At 51.8% G+C, this 19014-nt stretch overlaps 1 protein-coding gene across 2 annotated transcripts in view; it reads left to right on the top strand.

Annotated features, from left to right (window-relative positions):
- Positions 1-423: 423 nt before the first annotated feature.
- The window catches only part of DIRAS2 (DIRAS family GTPase 2), a 29741-nt gene continuing 11150 nt past the window's right edge, over positions 424-19014 (top strand). Inside the window, exon 1 of one of the 2 annotated variants that reach the window (XM_036420071.2) lies at positions 424-536. The gene's annotated coding sequence lies outside the window, so the exon portion shown is untranslated. Of the gene's footprint in view, positions 537-17577; positions 17719-19014 lie in introns of those variants that run through there. The other variant, XM_045575031.1, reaches the window with a different exon arrangement.

Here is a 19014-nt window from a genome sequence, read left to right on the forward strand (position 1 = left end):
CGGTGCCCGGTGCCCGGTGTCCGGTGCCCGGCGGGCCGGGAGGAAGGGCTTCGCGGTCCGGTGTGGCCGGGAGGGAGGAGAGGCCGCTGGGTGATGGTGATGACGGTCGGGAACTGGAACCGCCTAAAGCAGATCACCTGGCTCACTGTCACTCACTGTCACTGAAAGCGTTTAATCCATTGAGACCCGGAGGAGCCAGCCCCGCCGCCATCCCAGCGGCGGGCGGCAGGCGGCGCCGGGGAGCCTCTGGAGGGAGCCTGCGCCATTGACCACACCGGCCTGGCAGCACCGGGACCGGCCTGGCAGCACCGGGACCGGGCGCAGCACCGGGATCGCGGGGGAGGAGGCCGGGCGGGGCGGGACCGCCGCTGGTGGGCGGCGCCGGGGCGCGGGGCGCGGAGAGGAGCCGGAGCGGCTGACCCGCGTCACGGCTGCGGGGGCGGAGGCCCGCCCGCCCCGAGGAGCGGATCGCAGGAGCCGGTCGCGGAGCTGCCGGGGAGGCGAGCGGAGCAGCGGAGGGAGCACCCGCTGGTCAGGTAAGGGCTCCCGCGGCGGGGCTCGGGGTGGCCCGGGCCTCGGGGGGTGGCCCGGGGCGGGTCAGCGGACCCGGGCGGAGGGGCCGGCGCCCTCGGCGAGAGCGCTCTGATACCCGGTTTAAACACGTTCTTTAAAACCCTGCGGTTTCTGGGATTTCTCCCCAGCCGGAGCTGGTGTGGGGGAAAGCCGGCCGGGCTCTGGGGACGCAGTGATTAGGGGTCTATCCAGCCCCCGGAGGACGTGGTCCCTGTGGGAGAAGCGGGCTGGTGGCCGCGGGGTCGCGCTCTCTCCCGGCCGCAGCCTCCGGGTTCGGCGGCGTGGCTGTGCGGCCACTCCCGGGGAGCCCCCCGCCTGTGCCCCCGCCTGTGCCCCCGCTGGCCCAGGTCCCCCCGCTGCCCGCTGTCTCCCCCGCTGCCCGCCGTCCCCCCCCGCTGCCCGCCTGTGCGTTCTCTCCTGGGGAGCCCCCCGCTGCTGTCCCCGCTGCCCGTCCCCCCGCTGGCCCTGGTCCCCCCGCTGCCCGCCGGTCCCAGGAGCAGAATGCACTCCAGGTGCAGCCTCCAACCTCCGGCTGTGGTCCCCCAAGATGCCACAGCTGCTCTCTGAGCCCAGCGCCAGGCTCCCCACTCAGCTCCCAGCTCCCAGCTCCCAGCTCCCAGCCCAGCTCCCAGCTCCCAGCTCCCAGCTCCCAGCTCCCAGCTCCCAACCCAGCTCCCAGCTCCCAGCTCAGCTCCCAGCTCCCAGCTCCCAGCTCCCAACCCAGCTCCCAGCTCCCAGCTCAGCTCCCAGTTCCCAGCCCAGCTCCCAGCTCCCAGCCCAGCTCCCAGCTCCGCTCCTAGCTCCCAGCCCAGCTCTCAGCTCAGCTCCCAGCTCCCAGCTCCCAGCTCCCAGCTCCCAGCTCCCAGCTCCGCTCCCAGCTCCCAGCTAGCTCCCAGCCCCCAGCCCCCAGCCCCCAGCCCCCAGCTCCCAGCTCCCAGCTCCCAGCTCCCAGCTCCCAGCTCAGCTCCCAGCTCCCAGCTCCCATCTCCCAGCTCAGCTCAGCTCCCAGCTCCCAGCTCAGCTCCCAATTCCCAGCTCCCAGCTCCCAGCTCCCAACCCAGCTCCCAGCTCCCAGCTCAGCTCCCAGTTCCCAGCCCAGCTCCCAGCCCAGCTCCCAGCTCCGCTCCTAGCTCCCAGCCCAGCTCTCAGCTCAGCTCCCAGCTCCCAGCTCCCAGCTCAGTTCAGCTCCCAGCTCCCAGCTCCGCTCCCAGCTCCCAGCTAGCCCCCAGCCCCCAGCTCCCAGCTCCCAGCTCCCAGCTCCCAGCTCCCAGCTCAGCTCCCAGCTCCCAGCTCCCAGCTCCCAGCTCAGCTCAGCTCCCAGCTCCCAGCTCAGCTCCCAATTCCCAGCTCCCAGCCCCCAGCTCCCAGCTCAGCTCCCAACTCCCAGCTCCCAGCTCAGCTCCCAGCTCCCAGCTCCCAGCCCAGCTCCCAGCTCCCAGCTCAGCTCCCAGCTCTCAGGCTCCTTGCAGAGCATCTCGGGCTTCTCCGGGTGGGAGCAGGCCTGAGACCCCGGAAAATGCTGCTTCCCCTTTAAAACTCCAGTTCCCATTCTGTGGGGCTGGAGAGACTTGAATGGGGAGCTCAGTGGACAAGTGGTTCCACCCATTGAGGTGCCAGAGCACCTAGGTGGGACCCCTCAGGGTGCTCAGCTCCCTCCTTAGGAATCCGCATTGTGCGTCCCTGTCAGCCTGTGAACAGCCCGTGCCCCAGGGAAGGTGGAGAGAGCACAGGAAGTCCCTTCTGCGTGGAGCTGAAAACTTTTAAAATTTTCATGAAGATGCTCTAGAATAGATAACAGTCCAGGACCAAGCATGCACATTCCAGATCAATCAAGTGCACTTTGCTCCACGCTCTTGGCTTCTAAGAGGGGGTGGGGAAGAAGGAGGGGAAGGGAGAATAACATTAGAAAAAACTGACCAGATCTGTGGGGTGATGCTGTTCTGTCGGTTGTTGTCTGAAATTGCACATTATCAATGATTCTGTCAGTGGGCAGCGGAGGCCCACAGCCCATCTTACAGGACTAGAAGCTCGCAGGCCAGGAGGCCCTTCATCCCATCCGACCGCCCTCATGTGTGGTGGGGACAGCGGTCCGGCCTGAAAGGGGGGAGCACAGGGCTCAGCCTCGCTGGTGAGCCTCAGTCCTCTCTGCAGGACTATGTGCATGGTGACTAGAAGCCTCCAGAATCTTTCTTTCTCAGAGCCTCGATAGAGTTGTTACTAAGAAAAGATACAGAGGCCACCTCCGGCAGTGCCCGCTGTGGCATCCCTCTGAGCCGTGCCGGTGGCCGGCGCCCTCGGCGTGGGCAGTGGTGCGCGGGCCTCCTCACGGACGTCACGTGTGCACACCCGGAGCCGAGTGTCCAGGCTGGACGCTGCCCCGGCGCTGAGGCTTGACAGCTCACTGAGAAATCAAATTGCAAAAAATGGAGGTTCTTTTCTTAAAAGGAGAGTGAATCCGAGAAAATAAAAACAGTGTACATTCTTCTGATTTTGTGGCCATAGTTGGTAAATTAGTATGTTGGAAATTAACCTATTGATTTAGACAAAAATAATCATTTACCCCCAAAATAAATAGAGTAAACTTTCGCACTATAAGAATTTCTTGGTTACAGAGAGGAACATTTGGTTGTCTGCGGCGAGATGGCGGCTTGTCAGCTGTTTTAAGTTAAAAAAGCATCCGGTGCCCATCTGTAACTTCCAATTCCGATAAGCGCTGCGCCCATGCTCACGTTTACGATGGGCTGGGTCTCCGTCATCTGTCTATGCACCTGTGCTCTGTCTATGGACTTACCCATCTCTCTGTCTGGTGTGTGTATTTGCAATGGGCAGATGTCTCTTTAAAAACTGAACTGATTTCTAGGACATTAGTTATTTTTGGTTATGATTTTTCGTGGAAAATAGCTGCTTTTCATCAAAAGGGAAGATGATAGTTGTCATATTGTCACAATTCCTAATGTTCTCTAGCAAGGTAAATGTAGGCATGCACATATGTAAGTATTGACTTTATTTTTTAATTGATTTCAAACAATTCTAGTTTTTATTATGTGGTTTGCAAGTGTCTCCTTTGTTGATGAGGTAAAGGCTCAGAGCAAATGCCTCCCATTCCCTCCTCCTCTGCTCTTGCCACTGGCCAGTTCAGGAAAGAAAGATTCCTTGCTGCTCTTGCTCAGTGCAGTTAAGTCTTTTCCCATAAGTTAGTATCTCCAAGAGAAATAGAATGTGTGAACAACACACGTAATTTAAATGTCCCAGTAGTCACATTAGACAAGTAAAATTAATTTTTATATGTTTTCTTTAACCCAATATATAAAAAATGACTGTGTAAAGATATAATCACAAAATTCGTGCATTCACGGGGGAGAGGAGTTGTCTCTCAGACCAGTCTGCACCCTTTTCAATCTGAGACCCCTCAGAGGATGTTCGACTGATTGGGTCTAAACCGGCATTCAGATATCCCCCTCACAACCCAGGACTGCTGGCTCTCAACTGCTCGCCTGCCTGCCTGCTTGCCCCTAACCACTTCCACCTGCCAGTCTGATCATCCCCTAACCACTCCCCTGCCAGCCTGATTGACAACTGCTCCCCTGCCAGCCTTATTGCCTCTAACTGTCCTCCCCTGCAGGCCTAGGCCCTCCAAACTGCCCCCCTTGTAGGCCTGGTCCCCCCAACTGCCCTCCCCTGGTGGCCTGATTGTCCACAACTGCCCTCCCCTGCCAGCCACCTTGTGTTGGCCATCTTGTGTCCACATGGGGGTGGCTATCTTGTGTGTTGGAGTGATGGTCAATTTGCATATTACCTCTTTATTATATAGGAAGATACCAAGTACTAATAAGATATATACATTTTTCATGCTAAGTCTTACAGAATATCTCAATTTTGATTAGCCACATTTCAAGAGTTCAGTAACCCACATGACTAGTGGCCAGTGTATTGGCCAGCACAGCTATAGATTTTTAACCTTTTGACAAAACAATTTAAAAGCTGAAATATTAAGGGTCATTACATTAAACCAATTGAACACCATCAAAAGTAAATTTACATACAATCTCAAATTGCTCTAATAGTATGATCTTGAACTTTTTATTTACTTCTTTATCAGTAAACAAGACGGTTGGTCAGGTTCATCCCTGGTTGTACAGACTGTAACCAGTGGACAGACTGGTGGACGGGGCGTTGCGGGCAGCTGTGGTCTGCTGTGCGGAAGCAGGGGCAGGCCTCTGTGTGCAGGGCCCTCGTGCTGAGGGACTAGTTTGCTTCGGGCCAGTCCCTGATCTCAGTGTCAGCAGGGAGACCCGGTCTCATAGGGGCCAGCCGGTGTGGCTGTGTCCATCCCTCTCCTGGGCCCTCAGCCGCAGCCCCTGGGAGCAGCCACAGCCTTCGGAGCTTAGGGTCGTATCCTTCGCTGTGAGGCGTGTTTCCACACTTTTGATGTTTGTGTCTGTGTGTGTCCACCATTAGATGAAGCTGGTGACATGCGAATGCGGTATGACCGACCGGGAATACTACTCCTGAAACACGGAGGGACGCCCGCCTCGTGGCGGTGCTGTCTCAGCCGGGCGCCTCCTCCGTGCTGCCGGAGGTGGAGGGACCGGCACTTAGTTTGTGCAGTGTTTTCTGAAGCTGATTCATGTTTGGAAAGTGATTGTTTTTCTGAGAAAGAGAAGATACTTTGTAGCAGGCCTTAGTGCTCACGGGCACACATGGCACATGCACACCAGTCCCCTCTCACTTTCTCCTCCCTTCACCTCTGAAGCGGGGCCCACCCTCCCCACAGCTGGGTGAGGAGTCCTCGGAGGGCAGCTCTCCTTCGATGGCATCTTTCAGTCTGTTTACTGACAACAGGAAATACAAGGGCCACGGTCACACTTTAGAGCAATGTGAGATCTTGTGTAAGTTTATTTTTGGCGGTGTTTAATGTATCTACCTGTGACTTCCGAGTTTGGAGTTTATCCTCAAATGGGACTAAGAAGGGGGAAAGGAGCGTGTCCCGGTCTGGGGACTGGACCACAGCCAGGCGCTCTCAGTCCTCCGTGGACCCGGCAGCCAGGTGGCGGCATGTTCCTTTTGTGTGCACCTAGCCTCCTCTTCTCAGTCCATCCCGGCCGCCCCTCTGGCCACTGCTCCTGGCCTGGCAGGGTGCCTGGCTGACAGAACGAGCGCTCCTCTTTCCAGCCCCTTTGGTCTTCATTGGGTTCTTGACCACAAGAATGAGGGACCTCAGAATGCTAACGGACATCGCTGTCTTAGTGAGGTCCGCCAGCAAAGGAGGGGCGGCTGAATGCTAGAAACGACTGGCGACCTAGATTTGGAAAAGCACCTAAATTTCCCAGGAATCACAACAACCGGTGTCAGTATATTTTTTATTCTCTCAGGTGGGTTTGCAGATGACACTGCATCTCCTGTTTAGTTCTTCCATCTTTTCAATGTTTAAATTTGTACAAATATACCAACAATTTCAACATGCAGAAATAAATCAGATTAGGCTAGCAAATAATTAAACATAAAGAATGAAAATGGAAACAGGAGAATTTTTAATAATCTCAGAGGAGAAAACAATTTTCTAAAGATGATCCCAAACTGGGATACTAAATGGGAGAAGTTTGTTAAATTTGACTGCATAGAAATTTTAAATTTCTGTCCAGAAAAAATAAACAGCATCATCATGAGACAAATGACAGCTGGGAAGGAATATTAGCCACATCTTTTTGATGAGGCTACTTTCCTGAACACGGTGGGGCTCAGCTTCTGTGAGTGTCTGAATCACACGATGAGCGTGTTAATCCCGGGGTGCGGGCTCCAGCCACAGAGAGGGAGTCACATACTGCCGCCTCCGCCCTGGGCAAGGCCATCTGCGCAAGCTGAGAGGAGCTGAGAGCAAGAGCACCAGGCCTCAGCACACAAACACAACGCTTTCCCATGGAAAGATGCTCCGTGTCCTACAAACTAAACAGCTGCAATTAGATCAATAATGGGAAACGGATTTCTTTTCCCACTGGAGAGGAGTAAAGCATTTGCTAAGACACTGGACTAGGAAAGGTATAAGAAGCCAGCACTCAGACACATTGAGCGCACAATGGTGCCGATTTTCTGGGACAGTTGGCAATCTTTACCATCGTTAAAATGCACACACCCTTTGACCCAGCAGTTCCACTTATAAGAGTATATTCTACACATAGTCTGAAAAACCAAGATGAGATGTTTTGTTTAAGGCTGTTCACTGAGCAAAAAAGCATTCGGTGAGAAACCGGTTGGTAAGGGATGCAGTCGTAGCAGAGTTACAAAGCACGGGGTGCGCTTCCGCTGGCAACGTGGACAGGTCTGCAGGGAACACTGGGAGGCAGTGCTTCTCTCTCTCTCTCTCTCTCTCTCTCTCTCTCTCTCTCTCTCTCTCTCTCGTTGACCTGGCACGGTTTTGTTAGCACCTGCTTCCACTCACCTGTGGCTTACATGCTCAATGTCTCCTTACCCACCTTCCTTTCCATCTGATTTGTGCTCTTGACTATTACTGGCAATTGAAACAAATCACATTAGTCGCTGCTGTGAGTTTATGTGAAAAGTGAGCTCAGTCAAGTCAATGCATCGGAAAGGTATATGAAATGTGGATTTTTGCATTGGTAATTGTTTTGTACTGTTTTCATTCTTACATGAACATTCTGAGACTTTTTCTCAAAAGATTATCCTTTAGGTCAATTCCAAATTCCATGAAGTCTTCCCACTTCCATTATAGAAACACGGACCCTGTTTGGGGCCCGGGATCTTGCCCTACGGCCCAGAGACAGCCGCTGCCTCTAACACCTAAATTGTAGGATCTGTGCTCGTTCAGAACATCACTAGTGAGAAATTGTACGTGAGGAACTTTGAGTCTTTATTTTCACTGAACAGTGAAAGGTATGTGAATCCTAACCATTTTCATGCCTTCTGGGACACGCGAAGATCACAGAGCCACCTCGACTCTGCCTCTGGCACTGCAGCCGGGGCCCTGGCTGCTCAGCCTGGCATCAGGGTTAGGTGGAAACACTGTTTAAATAGCCAGGGCATTAGTTTATCCCATGTTTCCAGGTGTGTGTTACGATGGCTCAGAGTTCAGCTTTTTTAAAGGCACCTATGGCTTTTTGATGAATCAGAAAACATACACAGTCACCCATTATCAGCTGCCTAATATCACTATTACATTTTAAAGGTAAATTGTAGACACTCTGAAAGTTGCTTGGTAATAGGACATGTTGGTGTAAAGAAAACTTCTCAGCATTGTGGAGGCCGGAGCTCCTTGTTCAGCTGTTAGGAACTGGGATCGGCTGAGCTTGCCCAGGATCTGCTAACCTTCAGTAGAAGTGCAGGTGCGGCCCCTTAAGAGCTGAGCAATGTGCTGCTACTTAACCATCTAGACCGGGGGTGGGGAACCCTTTTTCTGCCCAGGGCCGTTCGGATATTTATAACATCACTAAAGGCTCGATGCACGAAGATTCATGCAAGAATGGGCCTTCCTTCCCCTGGCTGCCAGCACCACCTTCGCTTTGTCTGGAGCTTCCTTTCTGCCTTGGCTCCAGCCTGGAGCTGCCTATTTGCCTTACCATGATGCCCAGAGGCCCGGAGCAGCTGGGGCAGTGTGGAACCTCTGCATCATCACCATGGCAATGACGCAAGCGTCCCTCCTCTGGCCCCTCAGTGCCTTTGTATGCAATATAACCTGCCAGCTTTGTTGGGTTAATTTGCATACTCATTCCTGATTGGCTGGTGGGTGTCGCAAAGGTATGGCCAATTTGCATCTTTCTCTTAATTCGCATCTTTCTCTTTTAGCAGTGTAGATTCACTGGTCTACATAAGTATCAACTTAAAAATTAGCCTGCTATGTTTAGTCACACATTTAATTAAGTCTCCCCTAATATAGGACCAGACCAAATGATTTCACATTATGTGGCCTGAGGGCGGGATGTTCCCAGGCCTGAGCTAGAGTCTCAGTTCCTTTATCTGTAAAATGGGGCTGCTAACCCCTAAATCAGAGGGGTTTCGAGGTCAGGCTTGTACAGGACCTCTGGACACTTGCGTGGTGGTCAGTGTTCCTAGGCGCCTGCCATGCTATCTGACCAGAACCGGTGGTTCCTCTTGCTCACTGTCTGGGTTTCTCCTTCCCCTTCACAGCCTGGCTTGGGGCTGCTATCTCATAGTTTCACATTGATTCTGGATGGGATGCTGGCCACCAGCATCAGCCTTTTCTAGTTCACCTGGTACCCAACCTCTAAATCACCTCGAACAGTGATTTCCCCTAACAGCATCCTCTGAGCCAGCCTCTGGGACCCCATCTTATGTCTGGGGAGGAAGAGGGGGCACAGATGGGTAAATGGTGATGGAAAATAAAAAGTCGGGGAAGAGGCGCGGGCGTCCAGGAGCCCGGGAACCAGGGAGGCGGTTACGGTTAGGGGTTAGGGGTTCGGTCTGGACGCGTTTTGAAGATATCGCTTGCCCACGTGGCTGGTGGGTTGGATGTGAGGGAGAGAAAACAAGAGGGACTCGAGAGGACTCCGCGGTGCAGGTGGCCTGGGTGGAGGCTGCCGGGCTGAGAGAGGAGGGGAGCTCAGCATTGCTCGCGTTGCCTTGGGGTGTCTCCATGGCACATGAGTGGCAGCACCAGGAGAGGACGGCCCTGAGCGCCCGCACTTCGGGCCAGAGGCCTGGCCGTGGGCACGCCTGGCAGATGGCCATGGGCATATGGTTGATACCAAAGCCATGGAACCAGGTGACATCACTGGTGGCGAGTTTGGCAGGGAGGGGAGCGAACCAAGGACGAGGTGTTTGGCTGTCTGCCTGAGCGAACCGGGGGCAGTGGCATCCCCACCTTTCCTGCCGACACCCCACCGCCGGCCCTCCTGAGGGGTCCACTGCCCCCACTCCTGTCCCTCTGAGTCCTCGGGAGGCCCCAGCGCAGCAAGTGTCAGCCCGCCCTCCTCCCCTCAGAACCGTGGCCCTCCTCCTCCTCAGTGAGAGCGCCTCCCCACGCCCCCGCTGCCCCTGCCATGGCACCTCTGCCTCATCGCTCTTCCTGCTGCACTCGGAGCCTCCGTGTTCCTAGAGCAACCACAGGAGTGCTTGCCCCTGGGTCTTCTCCCCCCACCACCCTTACCACCCTCCGTCCCCCCGTAACCCGCACCAGCTTCACACGTCGCTCCAGCTCTGCCGGAATGGCCTCTCTCTGGCGAGGCCCTGGCCTCCTGCCGCCTGAGGCCCGGTCACTGGGAAGGGAACTGAAGGAAATGGCATAGATGTGTTTGCCAACGTACCCATCCGGTGAGACCCTTTAGTGGGAGACCTTTACAATGAAAAAGAATCGACTCTCAAGCTTAGTTGTGCAGATCAGATAGGAAAGCCTTTGCTTTGCTTCTGGAAAAGTCATGGTGGAAGAATTTTTATGCATATTTTTTTCAAAATGCTTTCTCCGTAAGCAGCTGTCTTTCCAGAGCAGACCATGTCCCCGCTCACATTTAAACGCCGCCTTTACATCCAGGGCCGGAGGAAAGGTGCTTGTTTTTGAAAAATTCCTGCTAGATGGCAAACTACTAAAGCCACCTGCCACACAGACTCCGGAAATGCATTCAGAACAGTTGCTTTTTTATAAAAAACACCCACACACACCCCTCGTGCCCTTTAGTTCTGAGCACATATTTTCCTTGTCACAGGTAACGAGTGAGCCAGCAATGGGTAGAATTGTTTGTGTTGCTCCTATCCAGGCCGTAACGAGCCTGCCTGTCCTGGGCTTTCCTCCGAACAGAAGCAGGTGGACCGCCCAGGCCGGTGCCCAGCGGCCCGCACTCTGCTGCCGGTGTGGCTGCCGCAAGGCGGTCAGTGATGCTCAGCTCCTCCTCTGCCTGGCGTGTGCCACACGTCCTTCTGCCATTTGTTTCCCTTGGCCTGCCCTGCTGCTGTGAGTGGTTTTCGTACGCAGATTTTCCAGAACTGTTCCCTGGGCCTTTCAGAGCACACGTATCTTCCCTGCCGCGGTCTCCTCGGTCTCGCAGCGGCGAGCTGGGCAGCAGAGGAAGCAGGTCAGCGAGCTCGCCGTGCTCATCTGGGTGGGTCAGTGCCCTGACGGGCGGGCGCATGAGTCCTTCCCTCGGGCACGGATCCCCGGAGGCGGAGGGAGGAAGTGCCAGCGCCCACGCACCCACGGCCAGCGGCGCCAGAGCCTGTTGTTACGGAGGGAGTCACGCCAGCAAATGACAGTGGTTTGACTCACTCGCACTTTTGCTCAACTGTTAGCCGACCTCTGCCCGTGAGACCTGTCATACAGCTTTGCTCGAACCCTCAGCACTGTTTTCTACTGATTTCCATATCCATTCAGAGGAAGGTATGCATTTCAGTCATCACCCTGCCATTCGCTGTTTTACTTTCTATATTTTACCACAGCAGGAAAATAAGTCTTTTTCGGTGGTTTGTGGCTTCTTGCCTTGCATTGTCAATAAGAAGAGGATTTAAGCATTTAAAAAAATCAAGTTTAATTAAGTTTTGTAATATATTAGATTAAATATGATATGCTGTTAAATTTTGCTAAAAAAGCCTGGAGGTTTTTCATTTTTTTAAAAAAATATATATTTAATTGATTTTTTAAAGAGAGGAAGGGTGAGGGATAGAGAGCCAGAAACATCGATGTGAGAGAATCATTGATCAGCTGTCTTTTGCACACCTCCTACTGGGGATGTGCCCACAACCAAGGTACATGCCCTTGACTAGAATCGAACCCGGGACCCTCCAGACCACAGGCCGATGCTCTATCCATTGAGCCAAACCGGTGTCAGCTGGAGGTTTGTTTTTATGTTATAAATCAGTGCAGACCAGTAAATACACAATATTAGTCACGTGTCATTTTCATTTTCTAGAACACATGTGTCAAACACAAGGCCCGCGGGCCAAATCCATCCCGCCAGGCCTTGCAATGTGGCCCGCACCGCGCTGTCATCACTGCACTCCACTGCGTTTCCATCACAATGACAGTTTATGACTGTTCAGTAAACCATTCGGCCCGCGATTTAGGCTGGATTTTAGATTTTGGCCCCTTCTCTGATTGAGTTCGACACCCCTATTCTAGAAATAGCATTTAAAAGTGAAAAGACACCCTCAAAGTTAATTTAAATGTTTGACATTACCCAATGTATTGCATATTATTATTTCTCCTTGTAATCAATATCAAAATTGTGAGAGAGATATTTAACATTCTTTTTACTTTTTATTTTCCATCACCATTTACCCCTCTGTGCCCCCTCTGCCTCCTGCTGTCCATGCAGTGAGTTCTCTCCTTTCTTCTGTGCTCAATCTCCCCCCGTCCCCCCAACACCCCCGTACCCACCATGCTGTCTGCATGGTCTCTGCCTATGAGTCTGCCTCTGATTTGCTTGGCAGTTCAATTCATCACATTCCACATAAAAGTGAAATCATGTGACATTTATCTTTCTCTGGCTGCTAATTTTGCTTAGCATGTGTTTGTTCTCCAGGTCCCTCCATGCTGCTGCACGGAGCAAAATCTCCTTCCTTTTCATTTTCCTCCTTTGAAAGCTGCGTGGATGCACCGCGGCGCTCTCCCCCTCGCCCGGCGGGCGCATCGGAGACATTGCTCTCCGGACGCGGTGCCTGAGCCCGGCGCAGGCCCTGCTCTGCTTCGCCACGTGCGGCGGCTGCAGGCGCAGCGCGGGCTGCGGTGAGTGTACATGCCTGGCTAATCTAAGCTTCACATCACCGTGAATGTAGGTGCAAATTTCAATTAGTCTTTTCAGGAAATTAGATAGTTTCGGTTTTGTCAGATCAGATTACAGCTCATTGCTTGTTCTGTATAATGTGATGCTAACTGTGCTCACATTTATTGCTAGTTGCAATCACATATTTTTACAAAATATACAGAACTAAGCATTTATATCTTATTCATTGCAAAGTGTACAGGTTCCGAGCTTTAAGCACCTTGTGCAGCCGTCACCGCCCTCCACCTCCAGAACCTTCACCAGGCAAAACCGAACTGCTGTCCCCGTGAAGCAATAGCGCCCTCCCAGCCCTGGCACCCAGCACTCTGCGCTCCTTCTCTATTTTTTACTGCTCTCGGGACCGCACCGCAGTGGCCCAGACCTATCTGTCCTTGGTGACTGGTGCACTTCAGTGCACGTGCTGTCTGCATCGTAGCGTTGGTCAGAGCTGTCTTCCCTTTGAAGGCTGATCAGTGTTCCATTGCGTGTAGACCACATTTTGTTTATCCAAATTGGTGGGCACTTGGCTTGCTCCCACCTCTTAATTATTGCGAGCAGTGCTGTTCTGAACATGAATGTGCAAATATCCCTTCAGTTATGCCAGTACAAGAGGCCCTGCACACAGATTGGTGCAGGCTGGGCTGGCAGGGAGAGGAGTCGAGGGCAGTTGGTGGGCTGACCCTGCCCCCTGGTCAGACTCCTGGTTGAGGGAACAGTTTGCACAGTAGCCTTTTATCATATAGGAACATGTCACTGACACACTGTTTAAGTCACTTTGGAAGTACACCTGGAAGTAGATGTTGGTAATTCTGTTTCACTGTTTTCAGAGAGGCTGCACCGTTTGAGATTTCTACCAGCATTTCTCCACGTCTTCCATGACATTGTTCTTCCCACTCGTGTTTGTTTTTATGTTTTTAAATGGTAGCCATCCTACTGGGTGTGAGGTGGCAGAGCTGTGGCATTGACCAGCGTTTCCTGATGACTGACTAATAATGGGCGTGTCGGCCATGTGTGTATCTTTTTTGAAGAAATGTCTATTCAAGCTCTTTGTTCATTTTTTATTTGTTTTTCTTTTTGTTATTCAGTTCTGAGAGTTTTCTATATATCTTAGGTACTAGATCCCTATCATGTATATCTATTTTCTCCCATTGTGGAGGTTCTCAATTAGCTTTCTTGATAATGTCCTTCGTTGCATAAAGTGTTTAATTTTGATTAAGTCTAGTTTAGTTATTTATTTAGTTTGTCAGATCAGATTACAGCTTGTTGCTTATTCTGTATAGTGTGATGCTAACTGTGCTCACATTTATTGTTAGTTACAGTCACACAGATTTACTGTGTGATTTATGGAGGGAGGAAGTACACGGTGAGATACGGCCCAGGATGGACACAGGGACCAATGGAGTGGAACTGAGCACAGAAGCCAACACGCCCGTTTATACTTAATTGATCCGGACAAGAGTCAGGACTATTCAGGGAACAAGCAGGGCAACTGGATTTCCACGTCAAGGGATCACCTGGGCCCTTGCTACGCCATATGCAAACATGGAGACAGCGTGTTTTCTTCTCATTCATAGAAGAAAACAGAGGGATAACTCTTCATGACCTTGGCTTGGGCAATGGGTTCTTGGATTCCAAGAGTTGAGTGACAAAATAGTTGGTGATTGTTGGAAGGAATCTTTCTCACCACTTGCCAGTCTGTATTCCTTAGCCAAGTAGCCGCCTTTCATTTGGCTAAAACTTGAAGCCGTCCACTCAGCAGGCGCAGGCGCACAGTGCGTGGTTGGATGTGCGGTCCGCAGCAGCATGAAGCAGTGGTGCATGGCACCTCGCACATTCTCCTGGGCACAGCATCTGCGTGACAGTCGCCCTCCTCCTCCCGTGTTTACTTCCCTGCAGGGCTCTGTGCTGCACTGGACACGTGGGTCAAACTGGGTGACGTGTGCTGTGACCTAGCTGGTAGCCTTGCTTATCATTGCAATGATTTCCCTTTAATTTCCCTCACCCTTGTGCAGGCAACGGGCAGAAGCAGAGAGGGCCCCGTGCGGTCAGGCGCCGGGCAGTCTGAACGTGTTTTTCAGGGCATTTTTTTCTGGCTCTTTGGGGTTCCTGCCCATCATGGTTCTCCAAATGGAGTCGCTTCAGACAAGCATCAGGGAACCTTATTGCTATGCATAAGCTGTGGGCTTATTTGCCTTTTGCTAATGAAACTGAGAGAATCGTTTATTCTGCCCCTTGCATCCTAAGAAATGCTCGATTTCTCTCCATGAATTGCATTCGCGCAGACGTTAGAGTCTGGCACTGAGCCCCTGAGGCCCTTTCTTGTAGCCTGGCGCGGGGGCTGCCCGTCCGGCGCGGGGTGGCGCCTGCCCAGCACCTGCTCTCACGTGGCCTCGCTGGGTTTCTCCATCGCACGGGAGACCAGGTTCCTGAAAAGAGGATGCTGCTGCTTTCATTTTTAAATGTAAAAAGGATTTTTATTAATTTCAGAGAGAGGAAAGGAGAGGGAGAGATAGAAACATCAATGAAGGGAGGGAATCACAGATCGGCTGCCTCTCGCAGTCCCACCACTGAGGATTGAGCCACAGCCCGGGCCTGTGCCCTGACCGGGAACCCTGGACTGACTAAACTGCTGGGCCAGGCCGGCCGGGCACTCTGCTTCTGGAGAAAGACGAGCTGTGAAGGTCTAACTTCCTTACAATCGGGCATGTGTTTGCCTCTGAGAAACACATCTCGTTTTTTAGGTTCAGCAATGAAGGCACCTGGAGTGAATTTTGTTAAATTGAGATTCTAACATTATGTAAAAGTAGCTGTTCTTGCCTAGAGAAGTATGCGCTGCTGGCTCGGTTTCTTGGTTTCCTTCAGGGCACCTGACGGATGTGCTTAGTAATATCCTTATTTCTACCTATGGGGCCCACTTACCTTCTGGTAGTCGTAGTTTCACACGTAGACTCTCAAGTTCCAGCCGTAAGGGTGGAGTTTGCCTAAAGTTAATAAAGTTTAAATGTTATAATAAAGACAAATGCATTTCAGAAGAGGGTCTTGCAGAGAAGCAAGCAAACGCGGAGTGGATGAGCGTGTGCCCTTGAGGGTAGCCCTTGCCTTGGGCTGTGGGGATGGGCAGCGAGGATAGCCACTGTCAGACTTCCCAGCTTTACTTTGAAGGAGTGGAGCTTTTTCAGTCATTGTTCTCCATTTTATTTATTTGTTTTTGGAAACGGGCTCAATCCAGATCTAATAGATGCAAAGCTTGGTTTAGCTAAGATGCTTCTTTCATGTCACTCGCCAGAATCTAATTGCTCCCGGGTGGAGACTTCTGTGACTCAGGAAGTCAAATTCCTTTTCCTGGAACTCAGGCCTTAATGACGAGGAGAGCCCGGGCTGAGCTCATTTGAATGCTGCATTCCAGGACAAACATTGTTAGGTTTTGTGCCTCTTTGCTGAGATGAGCGGGCCACACCTTTTCCTTGCTCCTTCCTGTGCATCTGTCTGTGTAGCTGAAGCTTCACATACAAGTGATTGTAGAGACAGTTCAGTCCAAACAAGTTCAAGAAAAGGGAAGCAGAGGGTGGAGGGACAGTCCGCAGGGTCTGCTGGTGAGGGGAACAGGCTGCGCGTTACCAGAGAAGCCAGCCATCGCCTCCCCAGAGGAGGACTGACTCCTCCATAAACCAGGAGGCCGCCGAGATCCGGCCATTGGGTGAGACCAACAGCGTGGAGAGAACAATAAACAAACAGAACGGAGATCTTCAGATAAATAAGAACACAAGGCCAGCAGCAACAAACCTCAGGTAGCAGTCTTGTTGAAATCCAGTGCTGTATCGCCTTTCCTAAAACAAGGAAGTGCTTCTGTGGAAACGGAAAAGTCAGACCACAGGAAGGCTATGGAAGCATAGGGAGAGTCCACAGAAGGCACAGCCAGGGAGAGGGCCCACCATAGGACACAAGTTCCAGGAAGATACAGGGATTGGGATGATGTACTTTTTAGAAATAGAAAAAAAATGTCTCTAAGCTGCAGAAAGGATAAGGTTTTAACCCTTTCTCACCCCCAAAGACCCCGCACTTGAAAAGCAGCTCTGGACATTTCCTGTCAAAACGTCCCAGAATGGAGACAGGGCCATGACTCCCCCAAAGAGAGGGGAACACGCAGCGTCCTACAAAGACGGGGGCGCACTGACTGCAGCTTTCCCATCACCAACGCTGGATCGTGAAGTTAAACTTACATCATCCTTAGAGCCGAAGAACCAAGTGAGAGCATGGCCTCGGAAATGTTCCTGCCATATGGAAGAATTTACCAGTAATGGCTGATGAAAGTGCAAAATGGACGAAAGGAAGGTGATAAAGTACACAAATTGGCAACTGAGTGTCACGTAGGCAAAAAACAAACAACGCTAAAAAAATAGTAAGAGCTAAATGCTGCTGACGCAGAAATCCCGCCCCACTGAGCGAGGCTGCTGGGGGGTCCGGCCCCCGGGCTCCCTCCACAGCAAGAGCCTTCACAGTCCTCCCAGAGCTGTGGGCTGATGGGCTCAGACACAGCCCGCGGAAAAGCATAGCAGACGATCTAAAACGTGGAACGAGTTGTAAGTATTGCATCTGGAAAGCTGAAATGCCGGTAAGTGACCAAAAGCACAGCCCCTGACGGGACCGCGGCCGCGGAGGAAGGTCACGCGGATTTGCAGGGAGATGTGGCCCAGAGTCACTCGTCAAGTCATCGAGTGCCAGGGTGACCGCCTCATGGATCATACACGTCTGTCACCACGTGTGCACCTAAAACTAACAACAGTGTATGCCAGCTGTGGTTGGAAAATAAAAAGACATTAAGATCCGTCATGAAAGCAGTGAATGAATTCTTTAAGATTATCACAGTGAGCACCAGGAGATGACAACAGAGCCTCGTTTTTTCTGGAAAGGGGACGAGGACTGTCAAAGAGGGGCCCGTGTGTGTGAATCGAAGAGGATTCTACAATCTTCTTCTTATTATTATTTTTAATATATTTTATTGATTTTTTTACAGAGAAGAAGGGAGAGAGATAGAGAGCCAGAAACGTCGATGAGAGAGAAACATCGACCAGCTGCCTCCTGCACACCCCCTACCGGGGATGTGCCCGCAACCAACATACATGCCCTTGACCGGAATCGAACCTGGGACCTTTTGGTCTACAGACTGACGCTCTACCACTGAGCCAAACCGGTTTCAGCTACAATCTTATTTCTTAAAGACATGCCTGACACCACTCCCACTGGCTGTTCGCAGTGTTTAGGCCGGACAGCGGCTGGGCTGGATTGTGCCCGTCCCAGCAGGCATCCCGTGTCTTCGCTCCATCCTTCTCTCCCTGAAGACCATCCTGCTCACACAGCCTGGCTCCCGGTGGCCCTGCTTTCTCCTGATTCTCTCCGCTGGGCCGGCATCTCCGGGCCTCTGCAGGTAACCTCCTCCACTCCTCTAACCTACGTCACCTGACTCCGATTGCCCCTCCCCTCCCTTAGCCCCCAGATATCTCTACGGAGAAATCTACACTCGTCCTTCTAGTCATCTGGTCAGTCCCATCACTCTCCAGCCTGGTGCGAAATGACGTCCGCTCTCCTCACAGCCCACGTTCCACTTACCTGCTGCGTGGCAGCCTGCCCGACCTCCGAAGGCAAAGCCTTCCTTCCCGTTCCTGCTGTGCGGCACCTAACAAGAGGGTTTTTACTGGGACCTGAGGGGGATTCCTACGGGAGGACCCAGTTTCTGACGACTTTAAGGTTTGGTATTTTATTTCCATAATTGAAAAAGAATGAAATTATTCAGAGCAATCTGTACAACCGCACGAACAGCTCTGTAGCCACCACCCACATGGAGGAGAGAGACAATGTTTCTCATGCCTCCGGCGTCTGCATTGTCAGCTTCACCAGCTGTCCATAGGCTTCGTCTCTGCACCGCATCCTCTTCCTGTGGGAATACGTTGGTTCCATGGTATGAGTATCCATTGTTTGCTTGTCATCTCTGTGGTGACACGTGGACTCTCTTGGTGCCTGGCTGTGAGGAGCAATGCCGGCTGTCACCTGTAACACCTTCTCCACCGAGGTCTGGGGACCTCTCCTTGCAGGCAGTGACTCAGTTGTAGAAGAAGCAGATAATGGCAGCACACACAGTGGATTCCTGCCCTCCTGATGTCTTCTGGGTATTTTTATTTTGTGTGTGTGTGCTTTTTTTTAAATAACAACTTTTTTTTTAATGAAAATAAAGGATATTTATTACCTGTATACGGTAGTACAGTAGTTGTCAACACAAACCAGACAAACTGTGAATCCTACAGTATCAAGAATTTACTCATTTATTCAATGACAATCATGTCATCATCTTCTGGAACATCATCATAACAATCCAATTCCTGAATTTCCTGGTGAATTTCTTGTGACTCCATTTCTTTCAGAATCAGTGGACCAAATCTCTCATGTTTAGCAATAGCACTGTCTTTAAATGAGTACTTCTTGTCAAGGTAGCCTGCTCGCAGTGCATTTGCAATGCAACTGTCAGTGATTTTCTCCCATGAATTCTTCACCCAAGTCACAACTTTTTGCAGTTTAGGTTTCACAAAGTTTCCACGCTGATTTCTCTCCATTCTATTTTCAATGTAATCATTAATTTCTATGCACAAATTGTCTTTGAATGGCTTGTTTATTGCAATATCAAGAGTGTGCAGGTAGGCGGTCATTCCTGCGGGAATCATTATCTGAT

This window comes from Pipistrellus kuhlii, unplaced genomic scaffold (assembly GCF_014108245.1).
Source record: "Pipistrellus kuhlii isolate mPipKuh1 unplaced genomic scaffold, mPipKuh1.p scaffold_m20_p_61, whole genome shotgun sequence".
NCBI classification, from domain to species: Eukaryota; Metazoa; Chordata; class Mammalia; order Chiroptera; family Vespertilionidae; genus Pipistrellus; species Pipistrellus kuhlii.